This window comes from Agelaius phoeniceus, chromosome 2 (assembly GCF_051311805.1).
Source record: "Agelaius phoeniceus isolate bAgePho1 chromosome 2, bAgePho1.hap1, whole genome shotgun sequence".
Classification (NCBI taxonomy): domain Eukaryota; kingdom Metazoa; phylum Chordata; class Aves; order Passeriformes; family Icteridae; genus Agelaius; species Agelaius phoeniceus.
The window spans coordinates 96,678,887-96,705,158 of NC_135266.1; the positions used below are offsets into that span (position 1 = coordinate 96,678,887).

Sequence of the window (26,272 nt, forward strand, 5' to 3'; positions counted from 1 at the left end):
TAATTCAAAAGTTTTCTGAACATGGTCCGGGGCAACCAGTCTAGGTGTCCCTGCCTGAGCAGGGGGATTGGACAAGGTGACTTCTAGAGGTGCCTTTAGACCTCAACCATTCTTGTTCCTATGGAAGACTACTGTGAACTGTAATATTTGTTGCTATTTGCATAACTTTGCCAATTAAAACAGGACAGCCTAATCAGTTATTTAAATAAACCAGACAGCTACATAAAATTCCTTTGAAACTAAATATAACGTTGAATTATATAACAAATCTTTTAGCTGAACTCTTAGTATTAGATGGGCAATTATTCTGACTGTATTTCAAATTTCATTTCACACTGTGATAGCATTCATTGAATTTTACAAGGCAAAGGCATTAATAGAGTTGTGTCTGAACTTTTTAGGGTCTAGAAAACTGTCTTAAAATGAGCCATTTCCTGAGAGACTTCTGCATAGAAAATACATTGGTGTTTCCAAAAGAAACTGAGTTCACAAGGAATCATTTCATTGGTACATTATGTTAACGAGGCTTTTGAAAGAAGACTTTTCACTTAGTGTTCCTTTTCCCTGAATGTGAAAACTATGGAAAATGTGTGGAAAACATTGACAAAGTGATGATGGCAGCTGTATGCTCTATATGTGACTGTTAATGAGCTAGCTGTTAATAAACTATATGCTTTAGCATATAAACAGGAGGATTTATGCATAATGCAAAACCCATAAGAACATTTATTGTTTGGCATAACTGTTCCTCAAATCAGAGAGGCACGTTGTTTCAGTCTTCCACAAACTTCCTGTTATAAAAATAATAATCTGCTGCCTACTGCCTTCAAGTTCTTTTTATGTGAGTTGGTCTGGGGCGTAGGGGGGCTCGGAAACAGAGAATTTAGCGAGCAGCAGGTTCCTCAGATCTCTGCTCTGTACAGCCTGAGATCATAAACTTGTCATCATGGTTACTAACAGCAAGCAGGAGGTTTCTATACAACATCCCCAATTCTAATGATTCATGGAGGCAAGTTCATCCTGTTCTTTTTATGTGTTCTTCTGTACTGGAGCTTTTTGTGTCAATTATCACTACTAAAGCCCTAAACAAGCCCCTTTTCTTCAGAACAGAGACAAAAGCAACCACTGGGTTTATTCACAATAATGCTTGGATTAGTTAAAGAAACCACATTCACCAACAGGAGAAGTAAATTTCTAAGCTATTGAATAATTCTGCTATGTTTGGAAAAGATTTTTCTTTTGTAATTCTCCTTTAATTTCCTCCCATCCAAAGCTGCTGTGAGGAGTCTGAAGCTCGGTTTTCATGAGTGAGTGAGGGAGTCCAACAACTGACTCCTATTTAAAATAAATGGTCCTGGAAACGTAAGGTAACCTTTCCATAAATAAATACTTGAGTAATTTGAGGTTTAGGTTCCACTAAAATCTTCCAGAATTTCCAGCTCCCCAAGTCAGGAAAAGGCAGACCAGTAAACTAATTCTTACTATCAGATAAGCAGGGATAGAATGGAGGTACATAAAGCATGAGAAAATGAGGAGGAAACTGTGAACAGAGGAAATGCCTATGTTCAAGAAGTTTATACACTGAGAGGCATAAAAGGCAGTTCAACAGGAAAAAGGATAGACAGAAAAAATATCAGACTATATAAACTGAAACATTACTTTCAGTTGCTTGGGTTTGCTTTGGATTTTGAGATACGACCTCAGTAAATCCACATAAAATTGTATAATTTTATCACCTGACTCAATGCCTCTGAATTCAGCACAAGTTTTTTTTTCTTTTTTGCTTCCTGATCAGATTAGAAAGTGTCTGAAGTCAAGCTGTGCATTGTGGTAACGTTTCTGAATAGTTTTGCTCTCTTTGTTTCAACTGTTGTTTTTCAATTTTAAAATATTATTAAAATACCACTTTTAGGTGGGTAGTGACTACCACGACGCTGTGTAGAAAACCAAAGCAATTTGAAGCAGGCTAGACATTCTAAGTACATTTTTAAAATACTTTCTTTCCTAAATAAAATAAATCCCTTGGTCTAGCAATTACTTTCAGATGTTTGATTGTTTATTTTTAAAGAAATGTCATGTCAACCATTTAGAACTGACAAGAACTATTTTGATATATTCATGAGTTTTCTCTAACATCTGCTGCCCTCCTTATGTTGGGAACTATATACTCATCTTCACTGTCTCTTGTATTTATCTTAATTTTGCTCTGTTTTATTTTATTATTGGAGGAAAAACTTCACAGAGCTGTTTGTGGCAAGATTTAGTTACAGGAAACCCAACAGCTAAGCCCCAGATTCAGCTGAGACAATTAGACTGTTGATTTTGGTAGCAGCTCAGCACTTCTATTTGACCCAAATGCCTTTCAGGTCTATCTGCCAGTTGACGCTCAAGTCTGAAAATTTTCTGTATTCTTGCTACAGACAGAGGGCTTTGTTTCCTTTTTGTTTGAGGTATATTTCTATCCAGATCTGAATGTTTTGCTGAAATTCTTCTCCATTCACTGGAACAGATTAAAAGAAAAAAAGGAAATAACAATATTTTCCAGAACTTTCAACCTCTTTTTGTTTTCCCCTTAATTCTCTGTTCCTTGATATCTGTGAATTGTTGAGGACAGTTTTTTTTCTCAAAGCAATTTTGCCACTCATGAAAAGTAGTGGGTGCTAATTTGTAATACTTAGCTTAACTGTTGCTTTTTTCTGTCCAGCAGCTATATTTAATAGCTTATATTACTGTTTCACCTGTTGTAATAAAGGACTCTAAAACACTGAAAACTCAATACTTTTAAAAAGTGATCTATATTATGTAACACCAGAAGGTATTTATTGAAAGGTTTAAAGAAATTACTAATGAACTGATCAGAGTTGTTCCACAGTGTTTTCATCAACTGCTACAGACACTTCACAGCTGAAGTTTCAAAGTCCACTTCAAAGCCATTCTTGGGTGGATGTTTTCTTAAGTGGAAGAGCTCTAAAACTTTATGGATGCTCTTGGAGAATATAAAAACTGAGAAGTGTTTTATTCTGTGACAGTAGTTTGTGGGCTAGAGTCTTGAGCAATTTTTTTCTCTTTTTGTTCCTTTTTTTTTTCTCTTGTTAGACTTTTCTAGCACCTGATGTAGGGTAGGTCACAGCAGCTGATGCCGGGTGAACACAGTCACCAGGGACAGCTCCAGCCATGGAGTGGCTAGATATCCTAAAATCCTGTCACTGCACCAGTCCACCCCACTGGGTTCATAGTTCAGAGCTCCCCAGTGGGGTCCCATGTTTGCGTGACCCTGCTGGTTTTTCATCTCAGACAAATCACGCTACTGAATATGGCACTCATCCTCCTTAAAAGATGTCCGGAAAGTCTGAGGGATTTCCATGATGAATTCTTGCCATGTGGATTCTTTCAATTAATTACCTTTCTAAAAACCAAAACAGTGCAGGACACTACTGCAATGCAATTTGTTAAGCAATAATGTGTTTTTTCTTCCAAAAGTCACACGTGATAACAAACAATACTCTTAGGCATAAGATGACCATGGACAGTATGAGCTAATGTCTCGTTGTCAGAAAGTTTTCCATTAAGGCTTGGAATGATGTTTAACAATGATGTTTAACAATTTCTTCCCATTATTGGGCAAAACTAAACATTGTATTAAGTATGGATTTCTCAATGAATGTTACTGCTGTTTATTTTAGCATGTACATACATTTGGAAGTGAACACATGTACATATGCATTTTGGGGAACAAAATTACATCAACAGCATGGCTTACTCTAGTTCCAGAATAAAACCAATCTTTTTTACAGAAACAGAAATATGCCAAATGCCATATATGTTCTCTCCTATCAAACAATGGAGAATGACTGAAAGGGTAGATTTCTTTATCTATGATAAAAAGTGCTGCTGAGGACGATCACCAAAATTTATGTACCATATAATTTTCCAGTCAAAATTCAAAAGCTTTGGTGTATAGCAAACACTTGAATAACTTATTAAATCCTGTGTAGGTGATGGCTTTAAGACAACTTCAGTTTTAAGCTGTTGTGCTTTGGTTTTGGCATTACAAAGAACTCACTTAGGATTGCAAAGCTTACATTACAAAAGCTTACACTGCAAAGCTTACTTACATTGAGGTTTTGGGACAGGGCAGAAGATGGACAGGTTGGCTGCTTTTCAGTCTGAGGCACAGATTTCCTGATTGTGTTAGGCCTGGTGTTACTTTGTTGATTTTAGGTTGGTCCTAGGGGAAAAAGAAAGCTTTTAAGAAATGTATGAGCATAATATCCTTCTTTAACCCCCCCCCCCCCCCCAGAAACATTAAGAACCATTAGTCAAAATTTTCAAACATAGTGGCTTAACCTAGTCTTGTAATTCCCTATTCCAGCTTCTTATTCAAGGTCTACTGTTCAGAAGTATGAAAACCTGGCAACTCATTCACTCTGAGTAGCCTTTTTAGTTATTCAGTGCTTATGAAAACTGATGTAGCAGTTTGAATATGGACCAAAAATCCTAGTGTTCAGTGTTTTTGTTGGCAATCCTGTAATAATTATGCTGTAAATCAAAATATGGGTTTGGATTTCAAAAGTGCCTTAAGCCTTGTTCCCACCCTTCTACAGAGACACTGCATAACTTTTTCAGATTACAAGGTATAAAATTATCAGTCTGAAATACAGATGAAAAACTTTTACCTAATCTTATATTTCTCCACGTGTGTCATGCCCATGAAAATCTACATATAAACCCTTTCATGCAATGCATGAATAAAATCATTAGTTCCCAAGAGGCACTTTGCTTGGAAACTACCAAAGTCCCAAGCATTACTGCACTCATAATATGAGGATACTAACACAGACAATATTAGTGTTCTATACAAAATAAAATCTGCTTTTCTATTTTATATTCTGATCATTCTCACACAGCTGCTACCAGTCCTATGTGCTTTGCCTGACACAAACCCCACTGACATGACTGGGAAGAGTCTCTGTGATTTGCTGGGTTCAGCTGCCATCGAGCTGTTTGGGGTTCAGTTGTGGATGGGCAATTCTGGATGAGTGTTCTCCAGCTGGAGTGAGCACATGCTCGAGTGCTGTGCTGGATCAGAGCTGGGGAGGGCCCTGCACCTCTATGCATAGCCCCTGCCCTCAGCTGCTCACCATGCACTGCACTTGCTGCTCAGCATCTGTCCCACAGGGAGCCATGGGCTCCTGCAATCCAGCTCATGGAAAAGCAGGATGATCACTCTTCATGTGCTGATTTGCTTTGTGGTTGAAAATTGAGGTATTTGGCCTAGAGCTTCCTTGCCTGTGTTTTTGCTCTCCAGAACCACTGGTTTCCCACCAATCAGAGTAACTCCAAGGAGCCAAACACACCCAAAGGCATCTCTCAATTTACTTGAAGCATTTTATCAGCCAGGGCAAAATGCAAATTCAAGAGCACTAGCAAGGCTGTGCTGCAGCAGTGCCTTGTACCCCAGCACCCACTGGACCCCAGGCAGCTCTACCCTGGGTGGCCTGGCCACCAAGAGACCATACAAACCTTAGGGGCAGGAAGCATTTGGAAAGGGAGGAGTACTGAGTTCCCAAGGGAGCCCTGCTTGACTGTTTTAGCTCAGAATTTATTCAAGTCTGTTTGAAATGAGCCCACTACCCTGTTTCATCTGAATGCCACAGCAGGACTATTGTAAGGTCTCTCAAATCTGACAAAAAGAACTAGTTAAATTATTCTCAGAACAGTGCATTTTAATAAAAGAGGCTTGAATTTTCTAGACAGCCGAGAGTTTTCTGCCAGAAAGGAGATCTCCAAATACCAGCCCCAGTACCTCCATGGTACACTGTTTCCACCCAGCCCATGAGTTTCTGATTGCTGGCTGGAATCTGTTTCTCCCTTCAGTTGCTTTCAGTTGCCCACCTAGTCCCAGAACAGGCTCTGAGAGCTGCTGCATCATAGCAGCCAGGTAGGGACCTTCCTCTCAAAGCCCAAACCCCTTTTGGATAGAAACTGGCTGCTTTTCAGGCCTTTTGTCTTAGACTATGGATTACATTAATCATGACAAAGTTTTCTGACCTCTGGTGTAAAATTTATTTTAAAAAATCTCTTTAATGATAGCAGGCTAAGTTTTCTGGCAATACCTATCTGGTCTCCAATTGATCCTTGCTTTTATAGATAATCTGTGTTGATTTTCTCCTGACTCCACCCCTCTCTTGCAAGCAGATCCCTGATGAGTTTGGGGTGCAGTTTAGGAAATATGTGATCACCTGGGGAACCAATAGGAGATAATGCCTGAGTATCATGGGTTATTTGCAATTTATTTCATCCGATTCATTGGAGCTGTACAAGGAAATATGTATTTGCCACCTTTCTGAGAGGACTCTAACGCCTGAAGAGCAGAAACTGCCAATGTGTTATGCAGAACTTTGTTGTCATTTGCTTCCTAGTTTTCTGAAGAGTAGGTTCTCCTTGTTTATCCTGCCAAACAGGCCTTCTGCTTCAAAGGATGAGGCAGTAATTCAGAACACATCTACACCCTATCAGAACTATTAGAGACACCCCTGTGCTTTGCAGTTCAGCTTGGGATACAAACTTCTCTGCAACTTGCAGGTATTTAAGGTTGGGGCTTTGGCTCAGCTTCTTGAGTCAATGAGGGAAAGTCACTAAGTCAGAAGTAGCTTTGTAAACTTAGCAAAATGGAAACCTGCCAGACTGAAGGGGATGGCAGCTACTTTGCCTGTGACTGAGGAGAGAGGGATTAGGCATTTCAGCCAAACAGTTCATTCCTGCCTCCTGTTTGTACCATCCATGCTGCTGTTACTTCCTTTGTGGGATTAGGGAGAGGGTAGAGTGCCAGTGTGTACCAGAGGGCCCCAGTACAGCAGCAGCAGTCACATCTGTCCTTTTATCTGCAGCAGGATTTCTCTGTCTTTCTGCCCTGGTCCTGGCCTAGTTCTCATCCCTCCAAAACAGGACTGACCCCTCCTTGACAATCAAGAAAGAACAGAAAAATGTATAGATGGTCATGTTGGAAACAATGGAAGTAAAGGGAAGGTCTCTGGGTGTCTTCCCTCTGAGAAGGAGAGAAATGAAGGAAAAGAAGGAGTCACAAGGAGGAGAAGCAGCTTCATAAGCAGAAAATGTGCCATGTCTCCTTTAAACTTCCTCACACAGAGGCCACTAAATCCCCACCTTTCACTCTCACATCTTTCCCCATCCTACACCACCAATGCTACCCCTGCCTGCCTTGTCTGCTCCAAGGATGCACTCAGCTGGGAGTTTGGTTTTGCTACACAGTGTAACAAATCAAAAGATAAATTCCAGTTCCAGTAGATCACTCAACAGGCTTCCACTGATTCTTCTTAGGGGAACTCCTGGCCACTTTGAGATGCTTTATTTAACATTAATATATTTTTATTATCATCATCATCCAGATCTTTCTGTTCTGAGACCAATCACTTCATGTGCATTCCTCCACTTAACTACTTTCAGAACAGATAACCTGTAATGGTGAGATATGGCATTCACAATCTCTGAACAGAGAGAGACATAATTCTCTCTCTCAGGTGTTTTCCTGGAGAAGCACAGAGATCAAAACAATTCTTATCTCATTTGCTGCTCCTGTGTTTGTGCCCATGTGGAATGTATTCTGGAGATTGTTGACCCAAGGTGACCAATTGGATCCACATGTATGGGTCTGGACTCTCAGGCAGAGAGTCATGAGTTTTTCAGTTAGGAGAGAAGTTAGAAGTAAGTATGATGTAGTATAGTATTTATCTATTTAATATAGTATAATGTAATATAATATAGTTTTAATGAAGTGAGCATTCAGCATTGCAAAGCCATGGAGTCAGATGTCAATCATTTTCCTTTGCCGGGGGCACCCTGAAATACAATAGTGAGATCATTTTTTTTAACTTGAAAAAATAGTATCTTGAAAGATTTCCTACTGATACAATTGCTGTCTTCCCCTGTGTTGTTTAGTCATGTGCAGATCCTGATATATAGATTAGGACTGCTGGGAGAAATCCCAAGTACAAGCCATGATGTGAGCAACTTGAAGCAACAAGAGTCTTTCTTTGCTATGGAGAAAATAAATCCCAAGAAGGCTTCTTGGAGAAGGAAGGGAGGGAGGGAATATGAGAGAGAGGAGAATGAGAGAAATAGCTCCTAAGAGAACATTTAAGCATTGAAATTCCTGACTGAATTTATTTCATTGCTCTGCTTTTAAGAATTATTTTGTGCAAAATTGTATCTGAAAGGAGAGGAGAGAACTTATTTTCTGTGTACTAATCTTCAATTAGTACAATTTTGTGTACTAATCTTCAAATGTAGTGAGGTGGCTTGTAGTCTTCTCTCCTTTCCACTCTGCTACCTGCAGGTGTTAATTGAGTGTGGAAAACAACATTTTCTGTTTGTAATTCAAATGCAGAAAGATAAAAGCAGAAAGGCAGAAAATTACAAAATCACTGTATTATCTTAGCAAAGAAACAGCATGATCCCTAGTTAATTTAAGTAGTCACAGAAATATAACTTTTATTTTAAGCAGATATTTAAGTCCTGCTGATTCAGTATTCAGCCCAAGTGCAAATGACTTTTGTGGAATGAAGCTTGCACTGAACTGGATCCACTTAGTAAAATATTTTAGTCTGCTATTTGAGGGAGGAAAGAAGAATCTGGTCAACTGTTGGAAATGCCTCTGTAGCAAAATCACTTCTGTACTGATTGATTGTTCTGTTTTCTAGGGAATTTTTAAGGTTTTTTTTCTGAGAAAGTACTACTGTGAGATAGGAGGTTGCTCTGGAGAAAAGTTACAGGAGTATATACACATAATTGCCTTTTTTGAAAGTAGCATACTACATAGGATTTCCTCAACTGTACCAGAAAACATTAACATCCTGGAACTGATATTTACAGTTTTGAATTCCAGCTTTCCAAGTATAATTAGTGTCCTTGCAAATGTTTTGGTATCAAAGTTGGCACTCACTTTGGGTAAGACAGTCCATAAACGCAGGTTTTTTTCTCATTTATTACTTCCTTTTACAGTGTTCCAGAGATGACAGCTGCAATATTTAATACTAAGAAATAGTAAATTGAAATAGCATGTTTTAAAGTATTTATTAATTATAATATATACAAGTTGCTTTCATTTGTAATTCACTTTTCTCCTGACATTGTTCTCTTTTTTGCTTAAAGTACCTGTGATTCATATCTTCCATTATAAAAAACCCCCACAAATAATTTTACGTAACTACAGCGTTTGTCTAATCACACACCAAAATAGGAGGTAGAGGATGTGAAAATCACTTATGACAGATGAGTCACATTAATATTTTGTTCTAAGCCATGAGAAAAATGAGACAGAAGGGGTGGGAATCAGAACAGATCAAAACCCTTAGTGCTTTATGATCCAAAACCACAACTAGCTATTGAGGTGCAAAATGTTCTTTTTTAAATAAAGTGTGAGAATGACACAGTTTTGTACTGCAAATGCTGGCAGCACATAATGTTGCAATTATTTTCAATATTTTGAGATGACTGAATCATAACCAAAACTTTGAGCAACACTGAGGTAAAAGCATTTTTATGCTTCTTCACAGACACACAAAAAAACAGAAAAGAAGAAAAATTGAGTTTGCTGCAGTTGCATCAGAAATGGTGTGCCAAGTTTCTACCAGTGACTGAGAGTAACAACAGAAGGATGGGATGTCATGGCATCCTCTTGCCTATTTTTTTCCGTTGTAGTAAATTCAGAATCATTGAGATAGTACTCCTGTTAGCTTTATGGGATTTCTGTGCTGCTTAAAAAATCTCGTGTTTTCTGTCTTTGAAAAGAATCATTCTGACTGCCATTTAAAGGGAATTTACTATTTCAGTATATGTAGCTAACTTAGTCTGTGTATGAAGCATAATCCTGCTTTTTGTTTAGAGCACAGTAATTAGGATCAGTAACACAGTGTACACTCTCAAGTAGGTTACCACTCACTATTGGACTTAAGAAACATTACTCATTCCATCTGATGTGATCAGATAATACCATCTATAATCTGACTCACTGTTGGGTGAACAAGGTATTCTGTTTTCTAGGCCCTAAGCATTCTCTTTTTTATTCCTTCTTCTTGATCCGGTACCCAACAAAGAGCTCAAGTCAGCAAAATAGTAAACCTCCTTCATGAGCTTGTCAGCAGCCTCACCTCTTGGGAAAGGATGTGCTCTTTGTGGTACCTGATGGAGGCAAGCAGAGTCCTTGAGGGAGGTCGGTGCACTATCAGAATTTCCAGCTTCCCTGGCTGCACCACAGGGGCTTCAATATGGACCTGACAGACACTTCAGCCTGCCAGGCCCCACTTCAGCAAACAGTGGGGAACAATCTAAGCATCCACGTGGAGACCTGTATTTTGCTATTTAGGACAACTTCAGTGCAGTTGTATGTGTGCTGTAAAGTCCACCAGTTAACTCTTTAGGACTGAAGTGGAGCCATGTTTCTCATCATGAGAGTGAATTAGGTAGATAAGTATTAGCTCTGCTCAACACCACTTGTTTGTTCTTCTGGTTTATGAGCAGGGGCCCTGTTCCTACTCACTCCCTACAAAAATCTGTCTTTTCCTCAGATAATAACAAAAATAGCTGTTCAGTGCATACCATGCTGGGCTGGGCTGCATTTATGCCACTTTTTCATGCTGTGTAGGAGACACTAAACATGGAAAGTGAACAGGCACTTTATGGACAAATGGTGAAAATTTAAGAACTAAATGGGTGGTCTTGATCAGACAATTCCTGAGGACTTTATTCAGAGAAATATGTGTCTGAATAATTAGGAACCAGCACAATGTTTTCAGTATCTAGCTGTAAAGGTGTTCTCTTAAGACAATAAAAGAAAGTTCTCCTTTTTCTCAATTTTTAATTTGCCTCATCATACCCAAGGAATTTTTCTACCTTAGTTTATGCGGTACTTTGGACTTATTCTATAGGTATAAAACACATTTTCTATAATCCATCAAAAATCAGTAACTTGATTCTTCATGACTAGGCTATCAGAGGCTACTGGGGTGTGATTGCAGCTTGTTTGCAAATAGGTATAGTTGCTGTATTTTGTTTAGTCCATGAAAATTCAATAATTTAGTATTTGCTTGCCAGGCAATGTGTGAGATCTGTGCCTGGAGGTAAACACAAGCACATGGGGTAATGGTACTCAGTTTCTTACTGGAACTATCACAAGATGTGTTTCTTGTTAATAGTGGCTTATAACTGATAAGCTTTTCAGGCGTTTCAGTGAAAGTAATTCCTCCAAAACCACCTCCCCAGAAAAGGTTTGTTGGCACATGCTGAACTGCAATTAAGGAGTAGGCCTCCGAGGGCCAAGAAGATTATAAGGAGGTATTATTGGTCCAGACAGAAATTTTGCCAGGCCTTCAGGACAGAGTTTTGTATCTCTGCATGTTTATCTGTGGTATGTTTATACACCATGAACTTGGACAGAAATTCAAATTTATGATGAAATCTAAACTTCTGTTAGGACTACTGAACTTTTGCCTTGAAATTTTTCCTGATTCTAACTAACACATAGAAGGATTTGCTAGTGCAGCCAAGACTAGCTGTTTCTGGGAGAGGTACTCGTAAGGACACAGTAGGTATAAAGGGCATGGTGTAATTTAGTCAGGTTATTTGTGTGTGCCTCTTAAAGAAAAAAAAGAAAAGAAGGAAAAAAAGAAGAAAATTAATGTAAACTTTCCAGTTCCTTACTGCTGCCAATCTCAACAAACCAATTCTTTATCCATTCTGGAATTTTTATCAGCTTAGTCTCATAAGGAAAAATGAAGTGAAATGCACATTTTTTATATAATCTAATAAAAAGTTAGAAACCATAATTTGCTAATATATCATGCAATGACCAATGTGCTCTGTTTATCACAGGTATAGGTAGTGTTCCTTACCCTGACTGGCACCAGGCAATTCTTGCTGCTTTGTTAATTTGTTTGGCTAAATTCCATGACCCACATCACATCCTTTTATGTAATTACTCTCTAAAAGTTTGGGAGAGCCATAAGGACTATGCTAACTTCTGCAGTGCATATTTGAAAGAAGTGATCTGAACTCCATAAATGTAATCCAGATGATAAATATCAGGGCAGAGAACAACTTTGACTGTCATCTGCACACTATATATGTGCAGAAACAAGCAAACAAACAAAAGTAAATTCTATCTTTCATTGATGATACCCAGATAACTGAATATAGAACACTCTATACCATTGATTTTTTGCAAATGGAAAAAGCCTAAAGGAGACGAAATTGCCGAACAGTTACTACATTGTCATTATAGAATCTTATATCATAAAGAAAAGGCAAAACTTTTGTGTTCAAGTCTCCAGAGCACTAAGTTGATGAAGTAATTAAGCAGGCATCTCATTTATTTTTGAGAGTGTCAGATGTTGAGCTGTGTACGTGATTAGATTCTTTGCTGAATATGGGCTCATATTAAAGTGGTGGAAATGCCCCCATATTTAGCAGGGATCAAAATACCAATGACAGGAAAGTATGGCTGGTTTTGTTTTTCACCATACTTTTCCTCCTAAATAAAATCAAAGTAATAAAACATACTCAAACGGACATGTTTTATACTTAGGTTGGGAGTAGGAAATGAAAAGGAACATGGTGTAATACTATTTATCAAAAAAGCAGAAATGTTATATTTGTACATTTCATCACAGAGGAAAATGCTTTCAGGTTTACCAAGGAAAAAGTAGAGAATATGCTCAAAATGCTCCCCTTGGAAGTAAAATGCCTACATGGACTGTAAAGTATGTGTAAAGTATGACCTCCTCTTCATTCCCCTTAGGGATTCATGCTGTTTATTGTCTGTTCCTTTTAAGGCAAGATTCTAGGACTTTCCCATTACAGGCAAGAAGGAGAATTCCTCTCCATGCTAATATAGTACCCAATAAGCTCATGCCATTGGCTTATTTGGTCATCTTTACAGTAGTACCTAAATATTCACATATTTATCTTCACAGTACCTTGGGAAGAGGTACTACTCCCATCCTGTGGCTGGAATGAGGCTAAGTCTTTTCCCCAAGGTTGGTCAGGAGATATGTAAGAGATGTGGGACATAGGAAGGAGGTATTCCCAGTCTCAGGGTACTGCCTTAGTGGGTCTGCCTTCCTTTCTACAGGAACATGGAGCCTTATCCAGGAGCAGCAGCACAAACACTGCTTGTGTTTGAAGGAATAATGACACATCCCACCTCTTGAACTGTGTTGTACTTGGGATATGTCCTTGTGAACTCAGCCAGATCTCATGTTCCCCTGTCCCTTGACTCCCTAACCCGAAAAAGCAATGCCTCCACTTATCCAAGCACTGAATTATTTTTATCTTATGAGTGTACTTTGCCACTTAAAACTTACAGCACATACTGTGTTTCTATCATGCTTGGAATTTCTGCTCTGAAGTTTCATCCCTTGATGCGTTTATGTAGGTGGTATGTACACATGTGATTGCATTAGGCTCTCAGCTGTACGGTTGTGCAGAATAAAAGCTTTAAAGAGACAGCAGCTGTAAGGTGAGTTGTATGATGAGTCAGCAACAATGCTCAGATGTCAGGCATGAGTCATGCAATAAACATGGCAAGTACATTGAATATTTATAATTAATAACTTGGGCTGATAAGAATGACGACATTGAATAAACATAGAATGATTTGGGTTGGAAGGGACCTTAAAGAACCCCTAGCTCCAGCCCCCCTGCTACAGAGCATTGAAAAATTTCTCAAATGTATATGGTAAGAGATAGCGCAAGCACTGCAAAATAAAGTACTTTCAATTAGCTGAAGTTCTATAGACAGCAACAGAAAGAACATTTGAATGGAAACATAACTAAGCAGAGATTCTGTAAATATTTCAGCTATAAAAAGCCACAGAAGTCCAGGCTTTGATGATTTCCTGAGAATAAAAATATTTACTAATTCTAAAAATAGATACCTCCTCTGAGTTAACAGAAAGATTTTGGTAATAGAATGTTTTTAATCACAGTTCTAATACATCTGATTTTATGAAGATGTGTAGAAAGCATAGATATTGAATAAATATGGATTCTAAGATGCTGATAACATTCTGGCCAGCAGAATGGAAATGGTCTTTTTAAGTCTAAATCAGATGTGTATCATTTTAGATTAATTAAGATAAATTCAGGATGATATTAGTTCATTCATTTCATTTTACTTTTCCATAAACATAGAATTGAGTCTGATGTCTGCCTTTTCAGGAGGTAGCAAGAAGGATTTTGATAGAATGGGATGGAGGGCTAAATCTAAATTGTTCTACATATTGTAGCCATCTGAACATCGCAATATAACTTCTCTGTTCTAGAGTTCAAACTACAATTAGTACTAAAGTCAAATTTACGTGCATGTGGGAGAACTCTACAGGAGATAGGCCCACTTACTTTTATCCTTGGTATTTTAACCTGAATTAATCTGAAGTAATATGCTACAACAGTTGTATAATCACTTTATAGGTAAGTTCCACCCTTGTTCTGGATAACATCTTGGTGATATGTCAGTCAAAGTGATCTATAAACTTTTAACTTCCAACACGGATATAGCTTTACCCATAGAAAATTTCTGTATTGTATGCGATAGAAAATAAATCCGTCCTCTGTTTCCATGACTCAAAGTGTGGAGAATTTAACCGACTTTGTGTCCAAGTCACAGGGAGATGGGGGATCATAGAAACTTAGAATGGTTTGGGTTGGAAGAGGATCTTGAAGATCACCTGGTTCCAATGCCCCTGCTGTGGGCAAGGACATCTTCAACTAAAGCAGGTTGCTCAGAGCCCCATCCAACCTGGCCTTGAATTTCCTTGGGACTTAAATATTTCCTAGGAACTTATATATTATTATTGATTTCATGTGGGACCTCAGATGCCATGCTCAGAAGTTATAATCTAAAGCTATGGAAGCACAGAGTTAAATGGAACGTTTAGCTTTTGGAAACTGGAAAAATACAAGCCATTTCTTCCCTCAAAAACTGACAAATGCAAACAAAAGCACGAAATTACTTACCCTCCTCAGCACTGGTTAATGCCTTTAATTTCTTAGGCAGGAATAGTACAAGATTGACTGGGATAAGTTTTACATCTGGCAAACATTAAAAAGGTATTTCAGATCTTAGCAGGATAGTTGGCAGTTTTAGTAGATAACATATTTGCTTATGAAAACAGTAAAACAAAGGATATGATTATTTTAATTTAATACTGGACTTGACTGGGATAAGGTCTGATGAAGGAAGATGGGTCAGATTTGTATGTGACTGATCAATATAGCTGTGTTAGAGATCAAAACTAGCAACAGAATTGCACAGCTATTAACATCCTCTTTTTATATCACTATTTTCAGGTGAATTTTTATTGGGGAAGGAAGTGAAAAAATATCTGAGGACAGATATGGGATGACAATGACCAAAGATGGGGAGAATCAGATATGCTCTGACTCCCAAAAATTTCAAGAGAAAATGAATACTTCATTCTCCTAAAATGAGCTCTTCTTCAAAGAAAGATATCCCCGTGGGTTAATTTCCCCCCAGAGATGAACTCTCCATTACTTAGAGGCATGAACTCTTGCAGAGGTCACCATTTCATTCAACATGAGTATCTCCAGCAGAGGAAATGAAATGTGGTGTTCAAGAAGTCATTTATCACCTACATGGTAGATCCAATTCTGAGACTGAAAAAAGATGGATACATTAGGCAGAACATGTAGAGATATGTTGCCAACTTATCTTCAGCTGCCTTGGTTTGCCTGAGAGCACACAACAAACAGCCTTGTTAGGTTAGATGCAGGGTCCACCTTCCACAGAAGTCGTACCAGACAGCAGGCAGGGCATTTAACAGCTCTGTGCTAGTGTCTTCCCATTTACAGAATGATTATATTAATATTTACACACCTCATGGTGGAAGCTAGAAGATATTAATGAACATGTGTAGTTATTTAAAGCTCTCGGACTGAAAGGTGTGCCAGAGATCCAAGATATTCGGTAGTATTATTATTTCTGTACCCAGATGATTTGCTCACGTGTTTGCCACATGCCAGCACAGAAACCTACTGGATGCAACGCAGTGTTGGACAGTTCCTCAGATGAAGTCAATGGTATAAATAACAGTTATAACTGGCAGGGTGCTTTGGAAGATCCAACCATCCTAAGACTTTATTACAACTCTCTGGCCATATAGAACACAAATCAACTTCAGTTTATGATTCTATTAGCTCCAAACACACTAAGGAATGATCTGGGAATTCACTCCAGCAGTATGCAATCTCATTTGAGCAGATGTCACCACCTTCACCTTGGACTGAAAGCTCAGTGTGAGCCAGCAGAAAATACAGTTTTAATTTGCTGGATAATAAGGCAAATGCTGTTATTTGGAACTTCTAGCACAGACACCTGCTGACAGGTGGCATTAAAAGGGAAGTGTAAACAGGGCAGAGGCAAAATCTGATCCTTGCTGAAGTCAAGGAAAGTTTTGCCATTGACTTGAAACATGCCAGAATTTCTCTTACAATTGTTAATGATTTATATGTGTATCTACAAGGTTATGGGTAGTTCATGAAATATTTATACACTGGCAGATACCCATAGTGTCAAATAATGGGGATGTTGAGATACCAAAGGAATATTATTAGCATAATAAATATCTAGTAGAGAAAAAGATAGATCACACCTTACATTAAAAACAGATTGATTCCAGAGTTTGCTATCATCCCAAAACAAAAGTCATAAACCAGGCCATTCAGTGGTGTTAGGGAAAAGCACTTTTCAATGCTTAGTTGGTTTGTAATTTCTAGTAGCAAATCATCATCCAAGAATATGGGGAAAGGAAAGAATTCCTGTGCATTTACCTTGTGCAGCAAACACATCGACTGACTCCTCTTCAAATTTATGCAAATCCATGGGCTTCGATGGAGATCATAAATATTTTATGCAAAGCAAGCTCTGAGGAGAACCAGCTCTGAGTTTTGCTCATGTATTTTGCCAAGTGTCTCTTTCCTCCTCCGTATTTTAGTATTGTTAGTCACCCGTAGGTGTCTAAATTTTTTTCTTGAAGTTATATTAAAAAAAAATTGCAGCTTCTAATATAACCTGCCAATAAAACCTCTGCAGCTGAGTCTGCTAAAATACTTGTTTAGTCTCTAAAGTGACCAAATTTTCATACAGGGTTTTGAAAGTGCTGGGGGAACATTTCTCTTCAAGTAATTTTTTCCAATAAAATCTCAGAATGTTTGTTCAAGAAGTTGGTTTGACAGATGAACTTTCACAAGCTGAAAAAATCTAGACTGGTTGTGTCTTTCCAGTGTCTATATCACTAGCTAAACAGACAGATGTGTGATTTAGGTGAGGTTTCTATGTAAAGCCTGGACAAAAGTGACACCTTGTTTCAAAGCATGCACAGTCAGCCATCAACCAGCAACAGGCACCCCATCTGCTGTAATGTACCACGGTGAAGTACTTAATACTTCCATTTTGGTGAGTAAAGCAGAATGAAAGATTGTGTTCACATGAGGAATGGAAACTGAGTTGACTCTGGAAATTTTTTTCCAGAATGGCTATTGCAAAGTGATCCTATGACCACAGTGAAGGCATTAGACTAAATAGTCTGTGTTGCTGTGGTTCCTCTGGTAACAGCAGCTGCTGTCCTGTCACAGTGAACCTAGGGCAGGTGAATTCACCAGTCCAGTTTCAGACAAAAATTTGTGGGTAACATACTGGTACTTAGGAAAACATAATATGACGGTTTGCAGACAGAAGAACCCTGTGGCTTCTGTTTTCTTCCTCCAATGTAATTAGTAGTGGGAGATTTAAAAGGTGAGTGTTTTAAAGGGAAGTGTAACTATGATCAAGTGTCACTCTGCAACACTGCAGGTAACACAATTCCACCTGCTCGTATCTGATGCAATCACATCACATGTCATAATGTCTTTCAAGTTTCAATAAGTACTCTGTTTAATTTTTTCTGCTTTATAGTATTTTCTTCCTAAATCTACCTCTAGATCCTGTAATACTCTTAACATATCTGCAAATCTACTACAGTAGCTACTTTATCTAAATAACAAGACTCCCCCTTTACTGAGGAATTAAGTAACCTTTGTTGGCAGCAGTCTGCTAGAGTGCTTAATTCTGTAAAGGTTGTGCAAAACCCAAGCTAAACTATTGAAAGAATGTTTCAAAAAAATCAGAACTGAAGGTTTTCTCTGTTGCAGAGCAAAACACTTGCATTAGCTCTTCAAAGCAGACTTCATTGTTCAATGTCTGTGAGGCAGTTGTTGCTTTCTCAGCAGAAATGCCTGTCATTCAGTTTAAACTGGTCCTCTGACTTTTTCACTGCATCAAATGGTATCAGCAGAAAACTCTGTGCTCTACATGACCAAGAAAGAATTCTACGATATTTTAATTAAGTCTTTCTTTACAGCAGAAAACTGAAAGTGACATGGGGTTATCCTGATTTGGCTTACACATGGATGCTGTTGCTTCTCTCAGCCTGAGCAAGTGTTTGATTATTAATTAATCTCAGTGCCTCTCATGAAAGAACTCGGGGAGTGATCAGTACAAGTCAACATGAGCAATATGCATAAGATCACTCTTCAGGTCTCATGAATTGCTATTGCTCAGCAGCAAACCGACACTGCTGATATGAGCAGCCCAATGTCATTTCCACTTGATGGAAAAGCCTGTGAATCAATAGTATAACAACAAATGTATGTGAAGGTGCAAAAAGCCCACTGAAAACAGCATTACCAGGTAGGCTGCTGGTTTGCAGTCAGGATTTAAAAACAACTGGGGAAGGGTATTGCTTCCTTTGGGAGCATGCTGACATACCACAACCAGAGCAAATGAAATTATGCCTCTGCTCTCAACAAAATGAAATGCCTAACACTGCCAGCTGTGTAGTAATGCTGGTTAGAGCTGAAGACAACTTTCAGCCACAAAACTTTCTAGGATAAGTGTTCAGGTTTTGTTACAACCAACTTTGAGTTATGAAAACAAGGAAAATCGAAAGAATCGTTTGCCTGAAGGTTCCCAGCAAGTCACTGGCGGTGCCAAGCTTAGGTCTTGTTGCTGAGCTCTGTGTAGAGTAAAGTATCTCCTTGAACAGAAATGTTAGCAGCCAAGTTTCATTCCCATTGGTGGAAAAAGTCCAATTCATGTCAATTCATAACTTGGCTTAGGTCATGACTAGACACTAAGTAACAAATTGTCTTTTTTTTTTTCATCATTCAATTCTGTACTAAAAAGCGGACTCAGACTTTATCTTTGTAGTGTAGTTAAACAACTGCATATACATATCAAATTAGTATACGTTAGTGTACAGGTCTCAGCTTTTTCATTTTCCAAGCATTTAAGTAAATTCCTTATCTATTGATGTGCTGATCATTTATATAAAGAGAATACATATAGGTAACCTGTGTGGTTAAGCAGTATGTGTATGCTACTGAAACATAAAATTTTGAAGGTGCAGTAATTTCAAGTATTTCTAGCATTAGCTTAAATTAAAAAAAAAAAATCCTTAAATCTTAGTTCTCTTTCCCAATCCTTTAAAAAAATGTAACCTTCCCTTTGAAGGATTGGTGGTATCAGATATTAGTGAGTTAAACTGGGCGTCTTTTGTTTTAAGTTGTTAATGTCTATCTCATCTGTTCTATCCTATCATTTTCAATTTATCAACAGTGCGTAGTAGTATGTTTGATTCATTAGAAGAGAAAAAAGGATGGCAAAAGCAAGTAAATATGTCAGTTAAACCCCACTAGAATTAAATCACCTCAATTTGTTTGTCTGGTAAGAACTGGGCTCTCATTAGGTGAACTGAGGCCAGCTTGATTCACCACCAAAATGTGAATCTGGATCTGACATTGAATTTGCAGATGTGCATAAGAGAAACCCCTCGAGTCTTGAAATAATTGACTTTAAGGAGAGGCAGGGAGAATGTAAGTAGTGTTGTTAAGCAGAATGAAGTTAATCAGTTACTGTCATTACTACTGAAACCAGTCTCAGTTTGACATCATGTTGATTTTCACATTATTTTGTCTAAATGAAGATTATTTTTTCAATTGATTTAGATTACACAAATCCAGGATATTTCTGAACAATCTTCTTGCTTATAAACAACATAAGGAAGTGATGTCATACATTAAGTTAATAACTAAGTGAAGCTTTTGTGTGGGCAAAAATTTCAGTTTTAGAGCTTTCAGGGGACAATGAGATACAAGCACTGAAAGAAAACCAGCATGAGTTGGAGTGAAGAGTGTTGAAAATATCAAGCATATATTGAAAACCCCAAGCATGTAATTATATGCTGTCTTTGTAGAGAATGCTTTCTAATTGTAAATTTGGGCATTTGGAGGTGATCTTAAAAAAGATGTAGTGAAAAAACAAGACAATGTCTCCCTTTCTTGGCTGTCTGTTTAAGTAGGCTGTCATCCAAAGCTGTCAAAGAATCAAGCCCTCTTAGCAGAGCTTTTCCAGGTGCTTTCTGTTTGGTGGAAGTTTACATACAGGCTGATACAGAAGTGCAATAACTACAGTTGAATTATCCATGTCCAAATTCATTTACGCTTCTGTTCTCTGGTATTTAGTTGAGCCACGGAGCATCTTTTGGGTCATTCAGATCCACAACAGCCCTTCTAATGGGAGTGATGTACTTTACATGTCAACACAGACTAACATATCTGGCTCATATTTTTTCTCTTGGAATGCAAGACCTAAAATAGATGCCATTGTAATACTTGGCGTTCATTTAAAGACCCATCTACTGATGCCTGATGGAAACATTTTTGAACACTCAATTTAGAGATAATTTTACCCACATATTATAGATCCCTTCTATTCCTCTTTTTCCAGCTTAAACTAGCAGGGGAAAAAAAAAGGCTTTTGTCTGATTAAGATTTTAGTCTTACTTTATTTATGACTCCAAGGTGCTGGAATTTGCAGAGCAATCCATGACACTATCCCAAAAAGAAAATTGCACCTGTTTTTTAGAAGTAATGAACATTTATGTCTCACCTTCCTTACTTTTTTTAAAAAAGTAACTCTAGTATTATGCATGATACAAATGATGACAGTATGCCTAAGTTTTAAAAGTGTCTGATCCTCAGTTTGAAACACTTTGAGGCCATCTGTTCTCAGAAATGGGTGGTCCGTACTAGGTGAAGGTTGGCCTTGTTGTGCTGTCTCCAGCTGGGCATTTGGAAAGCCAAATATCCAAAATCCCTCTTTCCTCTGAATGTGTGTTCCAGTCATCTGATGTGTGTGGAATTCGAAGTAGCTAAATATGTGCCCACAGACTGAATGACTGATTGCAAGAAGAAAAATTGAAATCAGTTTTATAATTATCAGTGATTGTTCAAATGAAAAGTAAGTTACAATTTGAGAGCTGAAACCAACCTAAATAAAAGATTGCTAAGAAACTCTGTGAACGCGAGCCTGTCTTTAACAAATGCCATCAGTTTTATTATCACTGTTACCAAGATTGTGGCAAGTGGTCATGAATTAGGGCAATTAGCCAACAGAAAACTACTGCTTTGAGTTAAAAAACTAGTAACTGCTGTGATTTGTAAAGTAATATCTGCTTTTGCCAGAACAATCCCTAAAAAACCTTAGAAAGAAAGAAGCATGTGCTGCAAAAGAGAAAGAAAAGGGTCAATTATCAAGTAAGTAGGATACACTTAAGAGTGTCTGGGCTTTTTGCTTTTCTATTAAATTTTCCAAAAATTCTTCACAATTCATAGTGCTGCCTATAATGTCAGGAAAAGCCCTATTTAAGCCCTGAGATATGGTATAAAGGATTTTGCATGTTTAATCCATGGAATGGGGAAAACAAAACTTGTAATTCTTAAAAATATAACAACCAGGAACAAGTAGCCTCAGGTTTATGAGCCTTTGCATTTATCAGCCATCAGGTGGAACCGCCTCAGCCACTTCAAGCTAATGTTGCATTGGTATTATGTCCTTCCATTCAAAATGTTCCTTTGTGCATATCTCAAGCACCGCTGCCTAGAGCCCAAACAATGATTGCTTGTTTGCTCCATGTTTACAAAATTCTTTATCAAGATACGTAGAGCTTAACCACAGAGCTTTGGCCAACATTTTCCAAATGTCACTGCCTAAAGCCTGGCTTCTTTTCAGAGATGCTGAGCATCAAAATTTTCTAGAGACTGGGAGAATGAATTTTTGTGCTCAGCTGCGGCTAAGCACAGATTTAAGCACCTTGGTCCAGGCACTCAGTATTTTTGTTTAGGGTTAGGGACTAGATGTAACAAGGCTGAGCTACAGAGCTTCTATCATATGCATACAAGGTTAATATTTAGGGTACACTAATTATCTGTTACAATCATCTTGCAGGTATTTTTCATTCTGACTTTCTTCAGAGGAAATTGTAGGTACTGATTATCTATCAGGACTGAGTTCCTGCATGTTGACATGAGTCCTCCCTGAATGACTTTCTGTTGGCAGAAGGAGTGACTGGAAGTACCCTTGCCTTATGCCTGCTGACCTGGAAAAGTTATTGTTTTAGGACCATAAATATTGTGTAAACGAGGTTAGTGCAGAGATCAGCATGAGAGTTACTTGATTTTTTTCACCTTACTCTTTCCAGACTGGATAATTAGAAGAAAAAAAAATTCACTCCAGTCTGCACGGATTCCCTGGAAATCTAAAGCAAATCACTAATAGCCAGCCCTATGTGCATGGGATCCGATCTGTGCCAGAAGTATCATGTACAGGGGTCAGGCTTTATAAGGTCAAGTCTAGATTAACTGTTTTATGGAACAGCATTAAGCAACAAACATTTCTGTTGAGTCATTCTGAAAGAAGTGAGGCTAAGTGAAAGGGAGGACTGACTTCAGATTTCATGTCTGAAGCCATCAGAGGTCAGGTTCAATGCAAGAAATGTAAAGTAGAATTCATATAAATGTGACTAACTTCCAGGATTCAAGCATGTTCTTGGCATAGCACTGTAAGGATAGGGAAATGTTCACAGTAAAATGTTATTTCAGATTTCAAAGTTTGCTTCACTTCTGTGACAAGTTTTGATCTCCTTTTATTATCTTTTCCTGCAAAATTTTCTTATTTGTGTTAAAGGAACACCCTCTCAAAGTCACGCAGTAGGAATAAGCCTTTCTCAAGACACAGATTCTTATTCTTTATATGTTCTTACTTTCATTTAACTTCAACCTTCAAGCATCACTAGTCTCCTAATAAATTTATTTGTCTTTCATGTTCTTCTAGGCAAGTGGCTTCATCACAGAAGGAAGTTCTACAAGTAAAGCACCTTTGAATTTTAGGTCTCCCATTGGTTAGGTGGCAGCTCTGGGATGGTTTTAGGGTTACAGTTTCAGTCCAAAGTATGTGTGTTGCAGTTAAGCACCATTATATTCTCTAACAGGCAATTTAACAACTTTTTGTAAGATAACCTGAGATTTTTTTTTTTACATTGTCCATGCTAATAGATTTATCCACTCCTGCCTTCCAAAAATAAAGTCAGAGGTAATTATTCCTTATTTTGGCTGAGAGAGAAATCATCTCATGTTTATTACAGTGCTTATGTATGGGCAGATAACCCAAACTAGGCAAAGCACTGGACGTTCATTTCCTAGCTGGCTACCAGCCACGTCTCAATGTGCAAGTGTCCTGACTCCTGCATGAAATTAGGCCTAACTTTACTCAGTTTTGTCTTAAGAGATAATTTTCAGCTACTTTCCAGGAGCTTATAGAAGCTTGTAAAGTTATCAACTAGCTTTAAATGAATTTAGTAACTTGGAACTTGCACAGCACTTGAAAAACACTAAAAAATGTTCTTGATACTGAATAAATAACAAGAACAGACCATGAAAAACAAAGATGCAGGAAGAAATTAGAAGAATTGTGATGATGGAAAACACTTGCTAACTCCTCCTTAGTACTGAGGTACACCTGTTGTTTCACTTAGCCCTTCCCACAGCCTGTTAAGTATGGTGTATTATTGCCATCTCCCTGTCCTTACACTGGTTCAGTAGCTGGATGTAGGAGGACTGTTTTCATACTTTGTGCTTGCATTTCTATGTAAATATGTTTTAATAAAAAAGATCTGGGGTCTTTGTTTTTGTTTCTAAATGCAAAAATCATGTAGTCTCTTGAGGACATCTAGCTCTTAATGAAAAATACCATATCTGAAAGCTGGCAAAACAGCAACAAGAATTTTTCTCCCCACTGTGCTTCTTTTGTGGCTTTCTCCTCGTTATTGGTAGAGCCAAGAAGTTACAGCCCTAGCGGGGCCATTTTGGAGCTGGTTGCAGCTTGATACACCTCCTTCTTCCAAGTGGTAAGTGCTCTTGCTATATTGTTTCAATACTCTTTTTTTTTTTTCTCTGTCACACTTCAGGAGACAATGAAAATAGAAATATGAATTTCAGAACCAGAACGGAACACTAAGTCTTTTGAAGTGAGTTTATATTTGTACTTTTGGGGGAGGGGAGGAAGGAGGGAAGGTAGGATGAGCATTTAACCACTTCTGAATTTATTTGCCAACTTCCCTGTTCTCTATAACATACATGCATACACTTTCTCCATCCTGTATCTGTTAATAAAATAAAGGCAGAGATGTTATAAAGGTATTGGTTAGTTCTCCTGAAATGGGAGGGATTATATTAGAATTTTACATCTTATTTGGTAAATCTGCTTGTGAACCTTATACTTCAGGAAGGCTTGAAATAATCCTGAAAAATATTAATTAAATGTAACTCAAATGTAGTAGGTTTTGAACAAAAAATACTTTTGAAAATTATCAACAGCTTTATAATTTTTAATGGCACACTAACCTCACAAACACTACCAGGGTACCTCAGCAGGTGACTGTAGAAGATGGAGCACAGGGAGCTAAACCTACTTGTGTTTGTGTGTCTCTTCCCAGGCCTGGCAGGGAAAGTATCTTGTGTTTCTGCTCTGTAGGGATCTCTTCTATCAGCCTATAGGCAGAGTAATCTATCTGGTGTTTCCCATGTTCTTCTGGACTATAGAGGTGGATTTACATAACATGAAAAGCCATGTTGCACCAAAGGCTCTTGAAGTGCCTTGATTTGATGCCACCCAACTCCTTCCTTTCACCATTCTCAGTTTGATAGCAAAAAATACTGTGATGAGAAATAAGGCATTCATAATTATGAAGCCCCTGTTTTTAAAGACTTAGTTTAGAGAGCATAGTTCCTGTTTCTGTTTTTCATTCTAAATAACCTCTGGCAGGAAGGCACCAGATATTGTGGATATTGTGAACTGTGTCTATACCTGACTCATCTTAAGCAAAGTTCTGTTTTCAAGAAAGTAGGAGCATTACCTGAAGGCAAAGTGTTGAACAGGGCCCTTATGTGGATGGTTTCCATATTTTAGTAAAAGCTGAAGAACTTAGTGCAAATATTTGAAAATGGTGAAGCTTGAAATATGCCTGCAGTGGATGCAGATAAGATTCTAAGCTACAAAGGTAAGAGAGAAGGGACTCTGACAGTGCTAAAAGGAAAGGTATGTATTCCCCTAAGAGGCAATACTGCTTACGATAGGCCGATGACCACTCTATCACTTTTCTGCAGTCTGACTACATTCTCTGGTGATTAACTGTTTATTTCTAAATTTGCGGACTTCAACATTTTAAAGGATACTTTACTATTTTTTAAGGTGTTCTGTTACTAACTCATTTTGCTTAATCCGTAAGATTGAGTAGGACTAGATAAAAACGCCAAAACATAGAATCTGGTACTTCAATAGCAGTAAATATAGTAGAATACATGATAAGCTTTCAGGTTTCTACTGTGTGTACAGCATTCTCAGGCAAGGCTTTTTTATTTTCATCCCCAACACTGCAATAATTCCTTCACCTTTTCTTTCAAATTCAGTACACAATCCCCTTGCTGGACACTGGCATCTGTTTTCCATCCTGTGGGACATGTAGATCAGAATATTGGTTGCTCTGTTTTTCTGTCATCTGCTTCATTACAAATCTGAAGTGCTTTAACTTGTCCTCCAGATTAAAATGTGTTGCTAAATGGAAGGTTTTGCATGAGGAAAAACAAACAAGCAGTGGAAAGGGCTCATTCTTTTTCAAAAAGATAGATCATCAGGCTGTTCTCCTTCCACAAATTCTTTGTTTATCTTAACATTGGTCTTGTACCCAGGTAATGTGTCCTTGATTTGCCATGGTTAGGATGAGGACAATATTCAAAAGAATTTGCACATGGAAACCTAGCTGAATTTCGTTGCTGACAGTGAGTGAGCAGTGGAAGGACCAGG

At 38.1% G+C, this 26,272-nt stretch overlaps 2 protein-coding genes across 5 annotated transcripts in view; one reads left to right on the top strand and one right to left on the bottom strand.

The window, feature by feature from the left end:
* The window catches only part of DCBLD2 (discoidin, CUB and LCCL domain containing 2), a 419,219-nt gene that overhangs the window by 38,631 nt on the left and 354,316 nt on the right, over positions 1-26,272 (top strand). The gene's annotated exons all lie outside the window — the stretch shown is intronic.
* The window catches only part of COL8A1 (collagen type VIII alpha 1 chain), an 86,112-nt gene that overhangs the window by 26,129 nt on the left and 33,711 nt on the right, over positions 1-26,272 (bottom strand). For 2 of the 3 annotated variants that reach the window (XM_077174329.1, XM_054655112.2), the window contains one exon: positions 4,116-4,228. The gene's annotated coding sequence lies outside the window, so the exon portion shown is untranslated. Of the gene's footprint in view, positions 1-4,115; positions 4,229-8,962; positions 8,980-26,272 lie in introns of those variants that run through there. The other variant, XM_077174331.1, reaches the window with a different exon arrangement.